Consider the following 16,665-nt stretch of genomic DNA (forward strand, 5'->3'; position numbering starts at 1 on the left):
GACTGCGCATGCGCGAGTCACAAAGTATCAGGGTTGGACCCTGTAAGCGCGACGTCATGACGTACCCTGTCATGACGGCGCAGCTTTCCTGTTGAATGCCGGCCGTCGCGGGGCTCTGTGGGTACTGGTAGCGCTGTCCGCAGCAGCAGCTACACAGAGCTTGGCACTCAGGCAGCGCAGCATGGCCAGCGGGAGCAGGAGCGGCCGCGGGAGACATTTATTGGTGAGTGCTGTGAAGACTGTACTCCAGTGTACAGTAGGAAATAGCCGCAAATGCAGCGCAGCACGGGGAGCATACACAGCGGTAGTGGGTAAGATTGATTGATTGGTGGATGGTCATGGAGAGCTTGTGGCTGCTGAGCTTTTGCTTATTAAATCACGAGGCCAACTTCAGCCTCGTTATTAAATCTCCAAGAAGCAGTGGGGAGGGGGCAGAGGGAGATGAAACATTTTTATAAAGCTGCTTCAGCAGCGTGGATGGGGGGCAATTGAATACTTTTTATGAATATGTGGGGAGGGGTAAGGAAGAGAGGAATCATTTACTCTATTACCTAGGGTAAAAGTCAGGGTGGCACAGGGCACAGTTAGGGAGGGCACAGTCAGGGTCACACAGGGGGGAAAAGGGTAGAGTGGTGGTGGAAACATATGTGTCATTAGACACGCCCTATGGATGGAACATGACACGCCCCCCTCCGCATCTAAAATCTCCCTGAAACTTCTTTTCAAAAGTAGGCAACCCTGCCTAAGTGTCCATCTCCGTGCTTTGCTCCGCCCCTCTGGAAACCCCCTTTTGAAAATCCTGCGTTTGCCACTGAGGAGGCAGTTTGGAGTCTATTTATATAGATATAGGGGAAAGTAAATAATTAAGCCTCAATCGCTGCCACAATGAAATGTTATCCCACGGGACCCCCACATACTATAAGGATGCGCTGAGAATAATAGTTACTATTTCAATAGTGCGTCATATCCATTCCCTCTTCCCGCCTTCCGCCCCCACCAATCAGGAGGCAGCATACTCTGAGCTCGGAGGTTGCTGGCCAATCCCCGCTCTCGGTTTTAGACGCTGCAAAGCCGCACCCGTGTTATGTGGTAGCGGCGGTGTGAGCTGCAGAGTGAGGGGGCGGCCGGCAGGGGGCGTTGTTGCGGTGCGTGCGGGGGAGTGTGTGACCGACAGAGGGAGAGATACACACGCTCTTACAGGAGAAGCCGCCGCCGCTGCTGCTGAGTACCGGAGCTGGGAGTCCGGTGACTGACAGCAGCACAGGGAGGAGGAGTCGGGGAGGTGCTCGCAGCCCCATCGCAGGGGGAGAGGCGCCGACATATTACTTGGCCGGAGAAGGAGGGGAGAGGCTGATATACACACAGTGCACGGAGGGGCCTGAGCGTCTGCTCCAGGGACACGGATCGCGGCTAGAGGGTCCTTCTGGGACGGTGAGTGCCCGGTGTAATGCCGATTGCTGGCTGCCATGGGGTGGGGGTGCTGTAATGGTGGTGGTGGGTGGCACAGAGGGGGGTGCTGTGCTGAATGATACGGGGTATGCAATACTGTGATGGAAGGGTGCTGGCTGACACTGAGGGGGTGTTGTGCTGGGTGACACTGGGCAATGTACTGGGCCACAGGGTGCTGGTTTTAGTTATGCAGGAGTCACTGGTACGTGGGGGTCACTAGTACATGGTGGTGGGGGTGATGTGCTGGTCACAGGATGCTGGGCTGAGTGATGCAGTGGGTCACTGGTACCTGGTGGGGTTGCTATGATGGATAACAGGAGTTTCTCTGCTAGGTGATACAGGTGGGTTGCTGTATGCTGTGACAGGGAGCTGTGGGTGACACAGTGGTGTTGTAGGGATTGTTTTGCTTGGCTTGCACAGGGGATATTGGTGCTCTGCTAGATGTTGAGTGGCTTATAGGGGAGTAGGCTGTGCTGCGTGACACTGGTTTATGGGGCAGGGTGGTAATAGTCTCTGTTTTAGATTGGGACAAGGTAGTGATGCGCAAAGTGACTGCAGATAGTCCCTATAGAACAGAGATAATAGATGCTAGGTAGAACAGAAAGGGGGGTGCTGCAAGGCCCTTCCATGGGTGCCTCAGGGTTGGTGGTCCAGGACTGACTCAAATTATTCATTGATTGGCAGCCACTAGCCCTTGTTTTGCAATCCTAAATCATGTGGACAATCAGAAGTACAAATGTACACCCCCACCAAATAACTAAACCTAAGGATGACCGTAAGGGCACAATTTACTTAATTAATATTCAAAATGTATCTTTTTTTCTTAATCTAGGGATACTGTGCGTCAGGAAAGTTTGGGAACCACTGCACTAGGCAAAAGGATCAGACTGACTTATTGTGTACATTGGGTAGTGTGTACTGTACGCACTACTGTGTGCTCCCGCCTGCCAGCATTTAGCTCCTCCCATCAACTGAGCTGCACATCTGATGGGTCGACCTGCTGCTGAATGTGTCAATAAACAATACAGCGTAGGATCGTGCAATATATTGTTCAGTGGGTACAGCAGACTGGCATCTTGTCCCATCAGTTGTGCTGTGGCCCACGATCCTATAGTGTTTACCCAGCTTTACCATGGACAGCGGATTTGGGGTATTGTTTTCAGGAAATGTAGCATGGTACTTAAGCTGTACTGTGTTCCATAGGGTTAATGCATGTTTGGGAGACTATTGTCAAAAGTTTTCAGAACCCATGGTGCCAACATGTAAAGGATGCAGCAAAAGATGATGTGCTGAGAGAGTGGCTGCCTGGCATAGAAAGTATTGTTAAACATAGAATTTCATGGTAGAGAAGAACCACTTGGCCCATCTAGTCTGCCCCTTTTTAAACATGTTGCCTCAAACCATATTTGATCCTTATTTCTTTTGTAAGGATATCAATATGCCTATCCCAGGCATGTTTACATTGTGCTACTGTATATGCCTCTACCACCTCTGATGGGAGGCTATTCCACTCAAACCTGGGATTTTGAAGTATGTGCAGAAGGGCTATAAGACTCTGGCATAGGTAGAATACTGGCTGGTCTACAATTTGTAACTTGGCTTGCAAGGAAACTTTGAATACATCTACCCGGGTCGCCCCAAAGTGTAAAAGGTTCACTGAGGAAAAACCTGGGTTGACTACCCAACAATCCAACTCTGGTAGCGAGCGGGGATGGTACCATTTCCAGCATGGGGGGGAAATCTGGTTTCCCGGCACTTGGAGATGATCTCGTACCCAAGCATTGGCAGAATAATTCCACTGCACACATGTTATATAACTCAGGTCCAAAGTGTAGAAAAAAGGGGTATGACCCGGGTTGGAACAGTTTCTGAAAATTTGGGTTGGGCCTGGCATTGTGGTGGATTATATTAGTCTGCTTGTGTACAAATGTTGTGCTTCCCGCATTTAGTTTTATATAAGTGCAAAAGTTGTGAAATTGGGTTGCAATGGATGATACCAATTATTTGTGTAGTTTTTGCCACACTGTAGTATAATTCTAGTTTGTGTACTTGTTATGCAACAACATTTAAAACCATTCTTGTCTTGCTCATTTATTGACTTTGCTAGGTGCTATTAGGGAGGCCACTCCCATGGTCGAGATTGGTCCGCTGGGGCACCTGTTCACCTACAGAAGTGCTGCCATTTCAAAATATGCATCACAGCTGTAATCATTTAGCTCTGATGCCAATATGGGGGTCAATGCTATTTAGAACTACGTGAATCTAGGAGCTCCTGGGACTATACTAATCAAAGTGCTGCGAACGCCAACTAGTGGATTTCTGCTCACACCCCTCCCGGGGTGCGAGTAGATATCTAACAAAACTAGGGCAGCGCTGCTGTTTTGGGCACTAGCGTAGTGCAAAGGGCATCGCAGGAGGCACTCAAGTCGGAAAATGCCAGTTCCCGCGAATGAACAGCCGGGAATTACCGGCCTTCTCTGACCTAGCAGTGCACTGATTTTAAATAGCTTCAGGAGCTCCCTCCTGGCACTATTCACATTGTGCAGAATAAATTGACCGCATGGAATAAATGTGCGAGTGGAGAAAAACTTAAAAATGTGTGCATGACTAGTCTTAATAGGCCTGACCACACTGTCTGGGATAGTTGTGTTCATTCTAGCACCCTGTATCCTCAACCAAAACACATGCAGAGGTTGCTCAAATGAATGCTATGCAGGATACCTGAAGCATACTGCCTCTACCAGGACCTGGTCCTTGCTGCAAACAGTGTGATGGTGTGGCATCCACAGAAGCCCACATGCATTCTGGGAGAAAAATCCTCTAGTGCCAGGTCAGGTCTCCGGAATATGATTGTGCAAATAAGGGCAGGATGTATTTTACAATTTTAAAAAAATGTGAAGCGTGGTGCCCTGCTAAGACTGCATGGTATGCTGCCTGATCTTGCTACTGTACAGTCCCCCAGATACTTATGCGTTTTGGGCCAATTCTGGCGAATCTGCCTGAGAAATCAAGTGAAATGGTCTCAAGTTGCATGTGTTTGACATCGCATCTGATGTTTTTTCTACATTCGACGCAGGCAAGACTATATATAGTACAGATATGTACTATATAGTCAAATCAAATGCATTTTGCCTACGATTCGATCCTGATCGAATTGCAAGCAAAAGCGCGCAGTGTGTACCCACTATAAGTGTGATGTACCTATAAATTGTTTGTTCTCAATGCTACTATGTTCAGATTAGGAAGAAATACCAGTGGGCGCCTTGTGCACACGAAAACTTACAGTTTAATTAATAATAACATAAATAGTAAATTGCATGCAATACACAATTAAAACAAGAACATCAATGCAAAATTGTTTAAAAGTAACAAATAGTTACCAAGTCCTGAATGAGTACTCAGAATGGTGCGCACAATAGGGACAGATGTTTTTTACCGTCCTCTATGGAAAAAATGGGTATGTCCTCCCAAGTAGGCAAAAACAGTCGGCAAATGGATTCCTTATTACTCCTTAGTCATGGAGATTGAATTTGCGAAAACGGCACTTGGTGATTACCTCATACGATATGGGGAGCGTCTTGGCGGCATCTCCCAGGCCCTGATGTACAGGCTTTCAGCAGGTCCCAAGTGGGGTGCGTGGGTGTACGCTCCACCGCACGCCCAGCAGTGTTAGATGTAGACGGCAGCTACACCGGCCAGAGAGCCAAGTGTAAGCCGCTGAACACTGCGGTGAGCGGAAGCGTCCTCTCGGTGTAGATTGGTGCACGCTCCTGCAATCAGCCGCATGCATGCAATTTACTATTTATGTTATTTATGTTATTTATTATTAATTAAATTGTAAGTTTTCGTGTGCATAAGGCGCCCACTGGTATTTCTTCCTACTTGTTTCTCTTTTGAGGGCGGCATCCCTCTACTAGAGGGCAGCCATTTGCACACACACACTTAGCGCTCAAAGCCTGTTGCTCACTGTTCAGGTTAGGGTAGCCAATCCTGGGATTAGGTGGCATTGACTACTGTACAGTTGTGCCAGCCAGCCAGTCAGCAGCATGTGAGAGACAAGTGGAGGATACTTGACAGCAACAGCCAGCCTAAATAGTGAGAGGCTTATATGACTACCGTATATGTGTGTGACTGTATACGGTATGTGTAGGTGTATAGGATTGTGACTTTATGTATGTGGTGTTCTCATTTTCAGCTCGATCCTGGCATTGACATCCCAAGTTTGGGTGTCCATAAGCCTTGGGAGTCACAGTTCAGCTTGCAGCCTCCTGAGGTGGCGAGCAGGAATGTGTGAAGTGTCAGTTTGTCCAGCTAAATCTGGCACTGTTGGCACAAAATAAAGAAGCCTGGCTACAGAACAGACACTTGCATATTACCTCATCTAAAGTGACGGGTTGGATGCAAATCTGGGCACCCACAAAATGAATCTCCCCCAGTGAGTGGGATTATTATAATATACAAAATATAGATTCGGTTCTAGTGTGTGAGAAAGCTGGTTTATGATGTGTCTATACACTACTGGTTGATGCGGACAGACTGTTATCTGAAGTGATTTCAGAGGGCGGCATATTTAGTGAATAAGTAATCAGTGTGTGGGAGTAGGAGAAGATGGGGAGGGGAATCTGCTGCATGTGAGCATCCACTGCTCTAGAAATGCTCTATATCTTACTCCTCCACATTTTATACCAATATAGGGGATACATATTTTTTTATGTTAAAATTAGTCGGCATGTGGGAAAATAAGCTTCTATAAGTTCTACCTTCCAGGAACAGAAAAGGGTAGATGGCAGAGTTAAACAATTCATCAGAATCAGCTTTAGTGGCCAGGTATACTGTATTGCATATACTAGGAATTAGATTTGGATTGCTGTGCAGCAGCCAGTTGAGAACTGTTCAACGGTGACCATACAGATATACGTAACACATACAGGTATACCCTGGGGATTATGGACGCAGGGAACATATAGTTGCTGAGCGGTACAGCGCCTAGGCAGCCATCAGTGGCGCCATTCGGTCGTTGCAACAGCCAGGTAGGTAACAAATAAGCAGAGACTGTACAGATATAGATTGCTGTGCAATGTAGGAGACATGTGGGACACTGGGTTACATATGGCTGAGGGGCACAGTTCCTAGGCAGTTGGAGCTTGGGCCCTCCCTGTGCTGGAGTCCACTGTTTCTGGCCTGATGCAGGAGCCACCACATCTCCTCTCTTGGGTTCTGCCTCGGCAAGCCACGCTTGGTGTTCCTGGCCAAAGGGCCCTGCTGTCCTGGATGGTGGTGCGCCGCTGGGGGCTGCAGCCTGCGCCAGGGGACCATCTGCTGACATTCTGTCTTAACCCTACCCCGGCCCTGCTGTCCTGGATGGTGGTGCGCCGCTGGGGGCTGCAGCCTGCGCCAGGGGACCATCTGCTGACATTCTGTCTTAACCCTACCCCGGCCCCCACCGGAAGACTATCAGCCATGTATTGCCTCCCAAATCAACTACAAAGTGCTTTATAGATAATAATGCTATTTTTAGTGTTATCATTGTTCGTTATTTATATAGCACGCACTTATTCAACAGGGCTTTACAGGTAATTTTTGGCCATTCACATCAGTCTCTGCTCCAGAGGAGCTTACAATCTATCCTGATTTGTGCCAGGAGGTTTCCAAAGCTAATTAATTGAGTAATGGGGCCTACAGTTGTAGCGATTTTAGGGGCATTTTCTAAGCGATTTGAATAGATCTCTGGAAAATGACCCTACATCGCTCCGTGTGTAGGGGCCAAAACCAATAATGATGCATGGCACCGCATGTCGCTATTTCCGTGTGATTAATATTCTAGTTGGATCAATGGTCAGGGCAAGTGTTCTCACCAGAAAAAAATTTAATTTAATTTTTTAAACTTTATTGAACAGCATAAAAGTAAACCTTTACAAATAAAGAATAAAAGAATGTCAAGCTCAATATGAAAAGTACAGTAATATAAGCAAATAATATCTTGACACAAAGTATACAACTGCTGCAATTTTGATTTTATAATATCAAGGAAAGGAGAGAAGGATCGTGTATATATACAATTCCCTTTGAATAATGTGCTTTTAATGCTGAGTGGGAGAAGCGTATATGTTATTCTAGTTGTAAACTAATGCATAATCATTCCTAAGAATGCATCTTATAGACCAGTGGTTCCCAGTGCACGTTTTCTAGGTCACCCAGCAGGTGCACTCATTACTCACACACTTTAAAAGATCCACAGGTGGAGCTAATTATGTCACCTGTGATTCTGTGTGGAGACCTGGAAAACGTGTACTGTTGGGGGTACTTGAGGACCAGGGTTGGGATCCACTGTTATAGAGTGACAATTGTTTTAGCTGTTCTTTTACAATTACCTCAGTTTCAAAACTTCTCTGGAGGCTGCAAAGTATGCTGGTCAGATACACACTGGCTTGTGGCATCCCATGCGACAGTGCAGAAGAAGATTTTGCATAATACAGAGATCATGTGCATTCCAAAGCATCTCTGCCAACTACATCCTATGCCATGTGATTCCCAGTGTTAAGGACTAGAATGGCAAATACAGAGTGAATAGCAGCCTTAAGAAACAAACAAACCATAGAGAATTCAGTAGCCTATGGACTGCATTCAAAACGTGTTCATTTGATGTGATTTGCCATTCGATAACGGCATATTGGGGGCAATTCGGTTGTTTTTGTTGTGTATTTTTTTCTGGTAGTTGCCACTAGTGGGCGGCCAACCGAGCATTTAAATTGTTGCTGCGCTGGGGTTCACATTTGTGCTTGCATCCTCCTGATACCCCTTTCACACCAGCCTAAATTCCCGGGTTGGGCCTGGGAACAACCTGCGACTAGCGCTGGTGTGTAAGGTACTCACCAGGGTTGCCGGTACTCGGTGCGTGCTGTCAGGCTGGGTATCTACACAGGCGGTGGGTGCGGATAAAGATGACGCAGCTCTCCGGCACCCTCAGTGCAGCCAGAGAGCTGTGTCATCTGCGCCTACCGTCTGTGTGGATCCCCGGCCTGCCCCGAGGACCGGCAAGGGTGAGTACTCTCCGCCGCAATCCCATCTCCTGCCTGCCTCCGCCGCCATCCTGCCTCCTTCCTACACCAGAAAATGCAGGGACTTTTCTGGTGTAAAAGGGGTATGAGGTGGCGATGAGAAATGTGTGAAAACCCATTCTAATTGAGTGCAGTAATAGATGTAACAATTGAATTGCACCATCGGGTGTCCATAACAAATGGATCGCCCCCAATATAACAAACAGGCTTAATTTGATTCTACCACTGATACCCCTTTTAGACATACTACCCGGGATTTTGGCCAGGTTTACCCGGGATTTCCAACCCAGGTCACTCCCAGGATTTTAGTAACAGACCCCCTTTCACACTACACCTCAAATCCGGGAAAAACCCGGGTATACCCCTTTCACACATAAGCCAGGCTTTTCAAGCATTTCAGTGTTTCATCATTAAAATGGGACACGCCCCGGCAGCAAAAAAGAAGCAACATCACATGTTTAAAACTGAAAAACCCGGGTAAACCCATTCAGACATAAGCCGGGTATTATACCCGGGAGTTAAATACCGGGAAAAACCCTTGTCAATTGCAGGTGCTCAGTATCCGGGAGTGAAATCCCGGGTATACCCTTTCAGACATACACTAGTCCCGGGTTTGGGCGCGTTCATGTGAAAAAACCCGGGATTTTCGCATATGTCTGAAAGGGGTATAAGATTAACCTGCTACAGTAAGTACATCCCATTTTTTTTCTCCAATGCGTTTGCTTTTCTATTGTCTGTATATTTATATAATATTGTCTCTTTTGAGGGGGTGTGGATCAGTTGATTAGCAGGTTGTTATGGTAGGGCATGAAATACCACCTGTTGGCTCAAGAGAAAGAGAAAAATCCCATGTTGACCCTGTCGACCTAATGACGGTCGGACAACTTGCTGGTGACCCATTGACCGTATCCTTTTTTAGTATGTATGGTTATTTCTAGTTTTTAACCAGGAATTTTCTTTTTGTTTTTATAGTCTATATTTACCATGGTCCTCTGTGTTTATATAGCAGTTCAGGCTGTTTACAGCATACTGTGTTGCTGTAGTAATAGCTCAGTGTATACATCTGTTGTGGGCTGTCATGGTATATTGTTGCCTGCTATAGTATTTGTATATCTTTGAATCAGTATAAACTTTTTGGAATGAGTTAGCGTTTTGCTAAACACAATGAGCCACATTCTATATTAAATCCAATTCTCATTATTTTTTTTAATAGAATTTTTTTTTTTTTTAAATGTATGTACTAGGACGTTAGTTCCTTCCACCTCCCTCTTGTACTATGGAACAGGCTAGTGCCCCTTGTGCTGCGCTTTGATGCAGTTTCAAGCAGCTGGGTATAATATTTAGACTGTTCTGTGTATATATGATAATTGGATTGGAAACTGAGCTTTGCTGTGATTGAAGTAAACCATTAACTGTAGCTACAAGGGATTTGGAACCTAATAGTAAATGTTGGGATGTTTCACTTTTGATGGCTTTGCCCTTGCAGGATTTTGTTACCGTGTCATGCTTCATAACGCCATGATTGTTCTGTTCGGGTTTAAACGAGAGTAAAAGGTCATGGATACAAGAATGCCAGCCTTCAAGTCTGCATGTGACAAGGGAACATATTTAAAAAAAAAAAAATTGACTGCACAACTTTATTAAATAAATAATTGAAGAAACTGGGTTGCTCCACTTAATGCTGCATTCTTCCCATTGTACATAAAAAATTTAATCCCATAATTTTCCTATGGGGGCTATCGCATCGTAAATTTTACCAAGCTTTCCCCCAGTGTAATGACTTCAGCGTCCCCTATAGGATGAAGGAGAAACACAGGATATTGCTGATGTGTGGGTTCCTTTGCTTTGACATGTACCACCTACCTAAACATTGTTGCAGACCAAGTACAACCCTTAATGGCAGTGGCCTCTATCAGCAAGGTAGTACACCCTGCCGCACTGCAGACATTGTTCAGGAATGGTTTGAGGAAGCTTACCAGTTGTTCATGCTGCTGATTTGGCCTTCAAATTCCCCAGCTCTCCATCCAATCGAGCATCAGCAGCATAATGTGTCATCCCGCATTCCAAATTCCCCAGCTCTCAATCTGATCAAGCACTTGTGGGATGTACTGGAAAAGCAAGTCTAAAAGTTTTGTCTTTTGAGCTGCTCAAAAGCCGTCCCAACTGTGCATGGGCCAGCGATAAGCGCTGATGCGTGCTCCCACATCATCACCGGCCCCGCCGCTCATCTGCTGGTAATTACCAGCAGATGAGCGACAGGTGGATGGCTTTCCATAGCGTCCTGCTATGGATAAGTCTTCCAACCCCGGGAAAATCGCTAGAACGGGCGAAAAGCTCTAATTGTACGAGGCGGGCTTTAGTCCCCCCTACAGATACTCGGCAACACCTGCATCATGTTTCCTTAATTACAGATTCACATTTTGTTTTTCTTTTATTGCACACCAAAATATTATTCTTGCTTTGATAAGTTCCATTGAAGGAAAGATAAGCTTGGAAACGAGTGATTATTACAGAAGCGGATATAGATGACAGAACTCTTCTCGCCTTCCTTCCTTCCCTCTTGCCTGTTTTTGTTTTGCATTCAAAGAAATATTGTTGGCCTTTTTACTGATCTGAGACCATAACTAACCAGTGCTACCAGCCTAGGACCCGGCATATACAGTATGTAATAGCTGAAAAACATAAAATGAGAGATGCAACGGTCGCTATAGTCAAGCTCAAGAGCACATCGGTCTCTGCTTCATCCTGTATAGGTATTTTGGGGGGCCGAATCACCAGTTTCACCTTGTGGCTGCCACTAGAGGTAATAGCTGTGCCATTTTAGCTGTACTAGTTGGTGGGGTGCACATTAGAGGTTGTGTTTAACTTTATACAGGTAACTGCTGACTTTTCCACAACTTTAACAAATCCTGGGCTGTTGAACATGAGCGTACCTGAATTTGGGATGTTTGTCAGTGGAAACTGCTCCACTCAGGTGCAGTCACCTGGGAATCCTTCCCATTTACCGAGCAGTACTTTACAAAACTGAATAAGAAATTCTGCTATATCACCGTTTATAATGTATAGTACTTTAAGTGAGCAAATAGGTGTCACACTTCATGCTGTAGATATATGGCTTCTGCATCTGATACCATCTGTTATCTGTGTTGGAGGAGCAGTGTCTTGCAGTTCTACTACCCACGGAAGTGCTTATAGATAATGCATGGTTATGTTAGACAGAGATTGCTGTTAACTTGTTCACCTCTTGTGACCTTTTAATACTTTTCACTTCATCCTAGTGCGGGTTTAGGCAACCTGTGGCTCTTCAGCTGTTGTGAAACTACAAGTCCCAGCATGCTGTGCCACAGTTTTAGCACTCCCCAATAGCAAAACTGTGGCAAGGCATACTGGGACTTGTGGTTTCACAATAGCTAAACAACCACAGGTTGCCTATGCCCGTTGAGTGGTTTATTTGACTGTGTTTTGTAACGGCTGTTGGGTGATTTACGTAAGATAGACTGTAACGTTGCATAGAGCGTTACAAGGTGGACACATAATTGATTGGCATGTATTCAATGCCGGTGCGAGGGGGTTAAACTGCGAGGATCACAGAAAACCAGTGATCCTCGCAGTTTAACCCCCGCGCCGGCCGCTCGCACTATGCAACGTTCCGGGGGAATCCTCTCAGTCACAGAACTGCGAGGATTCCCCTAAACTGCGAGAGCCGCGGCTAGTGCAGCAAACTCGCTGTAATAAGCCTCGGCTCTCGCAGCTTTTGGAGGCACATTCGCAAATTCCCCCTCAAAAAACGGAGCGAGGGGGGGTCAGTTGAATACTGACAGGGTGAGCGGTGACTGCGAGCAAAAAGTCCTGCTCGCAGTCACCGCTCGCCCACGGCAATTGAATATATGCCATTGTGTGCAGTAATGAAAACTTGGGCATCGTGTAAACAGTGTTCATTCCCACCTGTTAGGTCTGTTGAATTTGCAGAGCTGTTAAATTCTGCTCTTTCGATAATCTTAATATGCCATTATTATTTTACAATGCCTGTTTGGTCTAAAGGCCTGTACACACTGGGCGACTTTTGAGCTGAAAGTCGCTCAAAACACCCAGTTTGAGCGGCTTTCAGCTCAAAGCCGCCCAGTGCGTATGCCCTGGCGATAAGCGCTGCTGCGAGCTCCCGCATCATCGCCGGGAAAACCGTTCATCTGCTCAGCAGATGAGCGGCTTTCAGGATGGCTTTGCATAGCGCTCTGCTATGCAAAGCCGCCCCCCCCCCCCCCCCCCCCACCGTCAGCGCCGGGCAGAGGTAAAGTCGCTCAGTGTGTATGCATTGAGCAGCTTTCCCCACAGCGATGATAAGCATCATTGCTGTCCATACACGCTGAGTATAGTCGCCCAGTGGGGCACACTGGGCGACTATGGAGAGACTCATCACTGCGGGGGAAATCCGCTCAGTGCATACACACTGAGCGACTTTGCCCCTGCCTGGTGCCGGGGGAGGATGGCTTTGCATAGCGCAGAGCTATGCAAAGCCGTCCTGAAAGCCGCTCATCTGCTGGTATAACCAACCCTAGATGATTAGTGACAGGCGTGTTGGTAACTGCTCACCTTTAAAAGCACAGTCTGCTGTGAGCTTTAGACCAGATAGCAGGCCTGGAATCAAACATTGATGTGATAGCTATGTGTATTGTAGCCATTTTGAGCAATAGTGTTCGGACCTGCAGAAAAGTGGGGTCCCGTGGGGGCTGCAGGCTTAAATGCATTGATCAATTCATAAACTAAATCTCTACTATTTATTATCAGTTAATTTAGTGAGTGCAGAGCCCCTGCAATTTCTGTTTAAACAATGTGATCACAAGCCTTAAGGCCGCCATACACTATGCGATTTGGCCCCGATTTCACCCGATCCAGATGGATCGGGCAGTGAAATCGGACCAAATCGCAGGTTTTGACACCCGGTCAGATAAATCTTATGTGCAGCCGTGGGGGACTCTGAGGACGCCGGCGAGGGAGGGGGGCGGTAGGGGGAGCTGTCATACTCCGTCCGGGTAAGGGGGGGGGGCAACGCCACTAGTAGTGCGGACGCTGCGGGGGACACAGGCGGCAGTGACATAGAGCCGGGCGGGGGGAGCCGGGAGCTGTCAGCACTGAAAAAAAAAAAAAAAGCCCATACAATGAATGGGCAGCCTGTGATTGGCTGCCCAATCACAGGCTGCCCATTCATTGTATGGGCTTTTTTTTTTTTTTTTTCCAGTACTGACAGCTCCCGGATCCCCTCGGCTCTATGTTACTGCCGCCTGTGTCCCCCGCAGCGTCCGCACTACTAGCAGCGTGCGTCCGTCCCCCCGCCTCGCAGCATCCCCCGCCCGCTACCTCGATGTCCCCAGCCCCCCTGCTCGCTCCACATTGCAGCTCCTCCGGGAGTTGCAAATGATACATCGCATGCGATGTATCATTTGCAAAACTTGGCACATCAAGTGCCAAATCGTGTGTCCCCCTCCCGGGGAGCTGCAGGGGGAAATCAGGTCCGACTTGTCCTTAGGACAAGTCGGACTAATGTATGGGGGCCTTTAGTGCACCGCTCTTGTAGCATGTATTGCATATCAAACTCAAGTCACACTAATCCATGTTTATTTTTTAGCTGCAAAACAATATACACAAGTTTGCGTAAAACCAGCCACCCCTGAACTAATCCTGACTAAAGTGTTGGAGGATCAGCAAAACTGAGCAGAAATAATAGACGTCCGTGAGTGAGCAACTATTTAATTGCTCCAAAGGCATTTGGATGCTACAAGAGAGCGGTTTTCATTGCATTTCTGGTCCTGAATCTTTATACTTCATACAATGTATATGTAACTCTCTGAGCTGTAGTTGCCTTGTACTTTTCAGGTTTTGAGATTTAGCTTAGATTCTTTTGGAAACTGCTAATTTAAATATAGCACATACCAGATGGCTGTAGTTCTACTTGTCAGTCAGGAGTCTTGCTTACCTGTTGCAGAAATGTTCCAGTATTTAATTTTTTGTCCTGCAGTGGGGGATACACCCCCCTTCAGTAATGTCAATTCATTCTACTTGTCAGTCAGGAGTCTTGCTTACCTGTTGCAGAAATGTTCCAGTATTTAATTTTTTGTCCTGCAGTGGGGGATACACCCCCCTTCAGTAATGTCAATTCATGCCATTCTGCAACCCTCAATTGCTATTAAACAATTTGCTGGATTTGTCCAGGTCTGTTCTGTAATACCCCTTTCACACAGAAAATGAAATTCCCGGGTGAAACCGTTCCACCTGGGAAATTTATGAAATACACACGTTCTTTTTTCTGTGTAAAAGGGTCTATCCAGATCTTAAACTCCGGGTCTCTTATGCAGGGTACACACCACGACGACCCACTCACGATGCACATCGTGAGCGGGTCGTCAGTGTCTCGTCCGACCCGCTCACGGTGACGCGGGGGGGCACGACCCGCTCACGATGTGCACCGTGAGCGGGTCCGATCCAATGGCGACCCGCACCCGGCTGTATGGTCGTCATTCAGATCCTACCTGCAGCAGGTAGGATCTCAATAACGACCGACCGACCCGCGGGACCGCGCATCGGATCGGTATCGGTCCACAGACAGAAAAGGGCCCAATCACCACACAATCTACATCCAATTGGTTGGAATTGGATCTAGATTGAGGGGATCGGGCCCTAGTCGTCCTGGTGTGTACCCAGCATTACCCTGGAGACCTGGGTCGGAGACGCGGAGTTTAAGATCAGGGTTGACCCTTTCACACCAGTGAAAACTCATGTAATGGAGCAAATTACCAGGTCTAAAATTTTTAGATTTGTTCTCCTGTGTGAAGGGGGGGTCTGACAGCGTGCAACCAAATAACGCAGCATTTCAAATGCCGGGTTATTCGGTATAAATGTATTTTCCTGTAGAACTCTGACTTGGACAGTTACTTTTCTATAAAGTAGGCTGATACATAAAATGATTACCATAAGCAGGATATTTTTAAACTTCATGCTGCTTAAATCGTTTCAGTGAAGTCGTGACCAATGCTCTCGGTTTTGTAGTCCCACAGAGGTAATGTAGGGCGAGGGGGAGGGGGGGGGGGGGGGGGTCTCAGTTTCTTGGGAGCTGAAAGGACTTTCTAAACAATGTATTGTGTGAATGATCTGCTGAAAGTGGAGACTTTGTTCATGTCTCTGCCAGGCTGCCAAGGAGAATAGCAATGGTAACAAGTCAGAAGTGGTTTCAAACAAGTGGTTCCCCAACTTTAGAATTGGTGTGCCTTGTAGCTGAGGCAACAAATAATTTGTTTTTTTTCCTATTGAATGTAACCTATTTCTCGCCTGTTCCCTAATTCCAATGGCTGGGTACTCCACACCAATAGAACACAATAGCTGGCCATACAGCAGGATGACCAGCATAGGATTAGTTTTACGATTACAGTGTTTCATAACTGTGTAATTTCACATCATGTGTACCATCTATCGTAAGTACTGCAACTGCCAGCATACTGGTCCTTAGCAGCATCTTCAGATCTGCAGCACACATGATCTGAGGATCGACCTGCAGGACCACACATCGTAGCTAAACACCTCACAATGTGCACAGAAGATGTGCATAGTGCGTTCATGCCTGAAATCGTTCTGATGTATGGTCAGCTTAAAGCTGGCCATACATTGGAACGACCAACTTGCGATTCTGATTGTGTCACAATTTCCCTTGAACTCCCCGGCAGCCCTGGACTCATGATTTGGGGTGTTTTTGACACATCATGTGCCAATGATGCATCGTACGTTCCAGCTCCCACATATGATCCATTGTCTCACGATCATTTGTATGCATCTCAGTGTACCGGAGAATGGAAGTCAACAGTCAAATGATGCGGGTCGTACCATCCATCGTATGACTGACTGCATGTGCACAAACCCACTCGCAATCTGCACCCAATCACGACTGATCATACATGCAGCACGTATGATACCTATCAACATTGTGGGTTCGTACAGTATATCTTTGTAGTGTATGGCCAGCTTTAGTCATCCAGTCTGTGACAACATTTTTCTTATATTGGAAAAAAAAAAATTCCCACGTTCATTATCTTGGCGCTAGAAGTAGTAGTCGCTGATAGACTATTTACAATGTTGGTATCACATTGTACCTTATCACAAAGCTGCATAGTAT

The 16,665-nt window shown here is 46.7% G+C and overlaps 1 protein-coding gene across 12 annotated transcripts in view; it reads left to right on the top strand.

Annotated features, from left to right (window-relative positions):
• Positions 1-1,086: 1,086 nt before the first annotated feature.
• Positions 1,087-16,665, top strand: part of ADD1 (adducin 1) — a 68,514-nt gene continuing 52,935 nt past the window's right edge. For 2 of the 12 annotated variants that reach the window (XM_083151609.1, XM_083151621.1), the window contains exon 1: positions 1,091-1,431. The gene's annotated coding sequence lies outside the window, so the exon portion shown is untranslated. Of the gene's footprint in view, positions 1,432-16,665 lie in introns of all 12 variants that reach the window. The other 10 variants (XM_083151629.1, XM_083151672.1, XM_083151652.1 and 7 more) reach the window with 9 other exon arrangements.

Source organism: Crinia signifera, chromosome 1, assembly GCF_055691185.1.
Source record: "Crinia signifera chromosome 1, ASM5569118v1, whole genome shotgun sequence".
NCBI classification, from domain to species: Eukaryota; Metazoa; Chordata; class Amphibia; order Anura; family Myobatrachidae; genus Crinia; species Crinia signifera.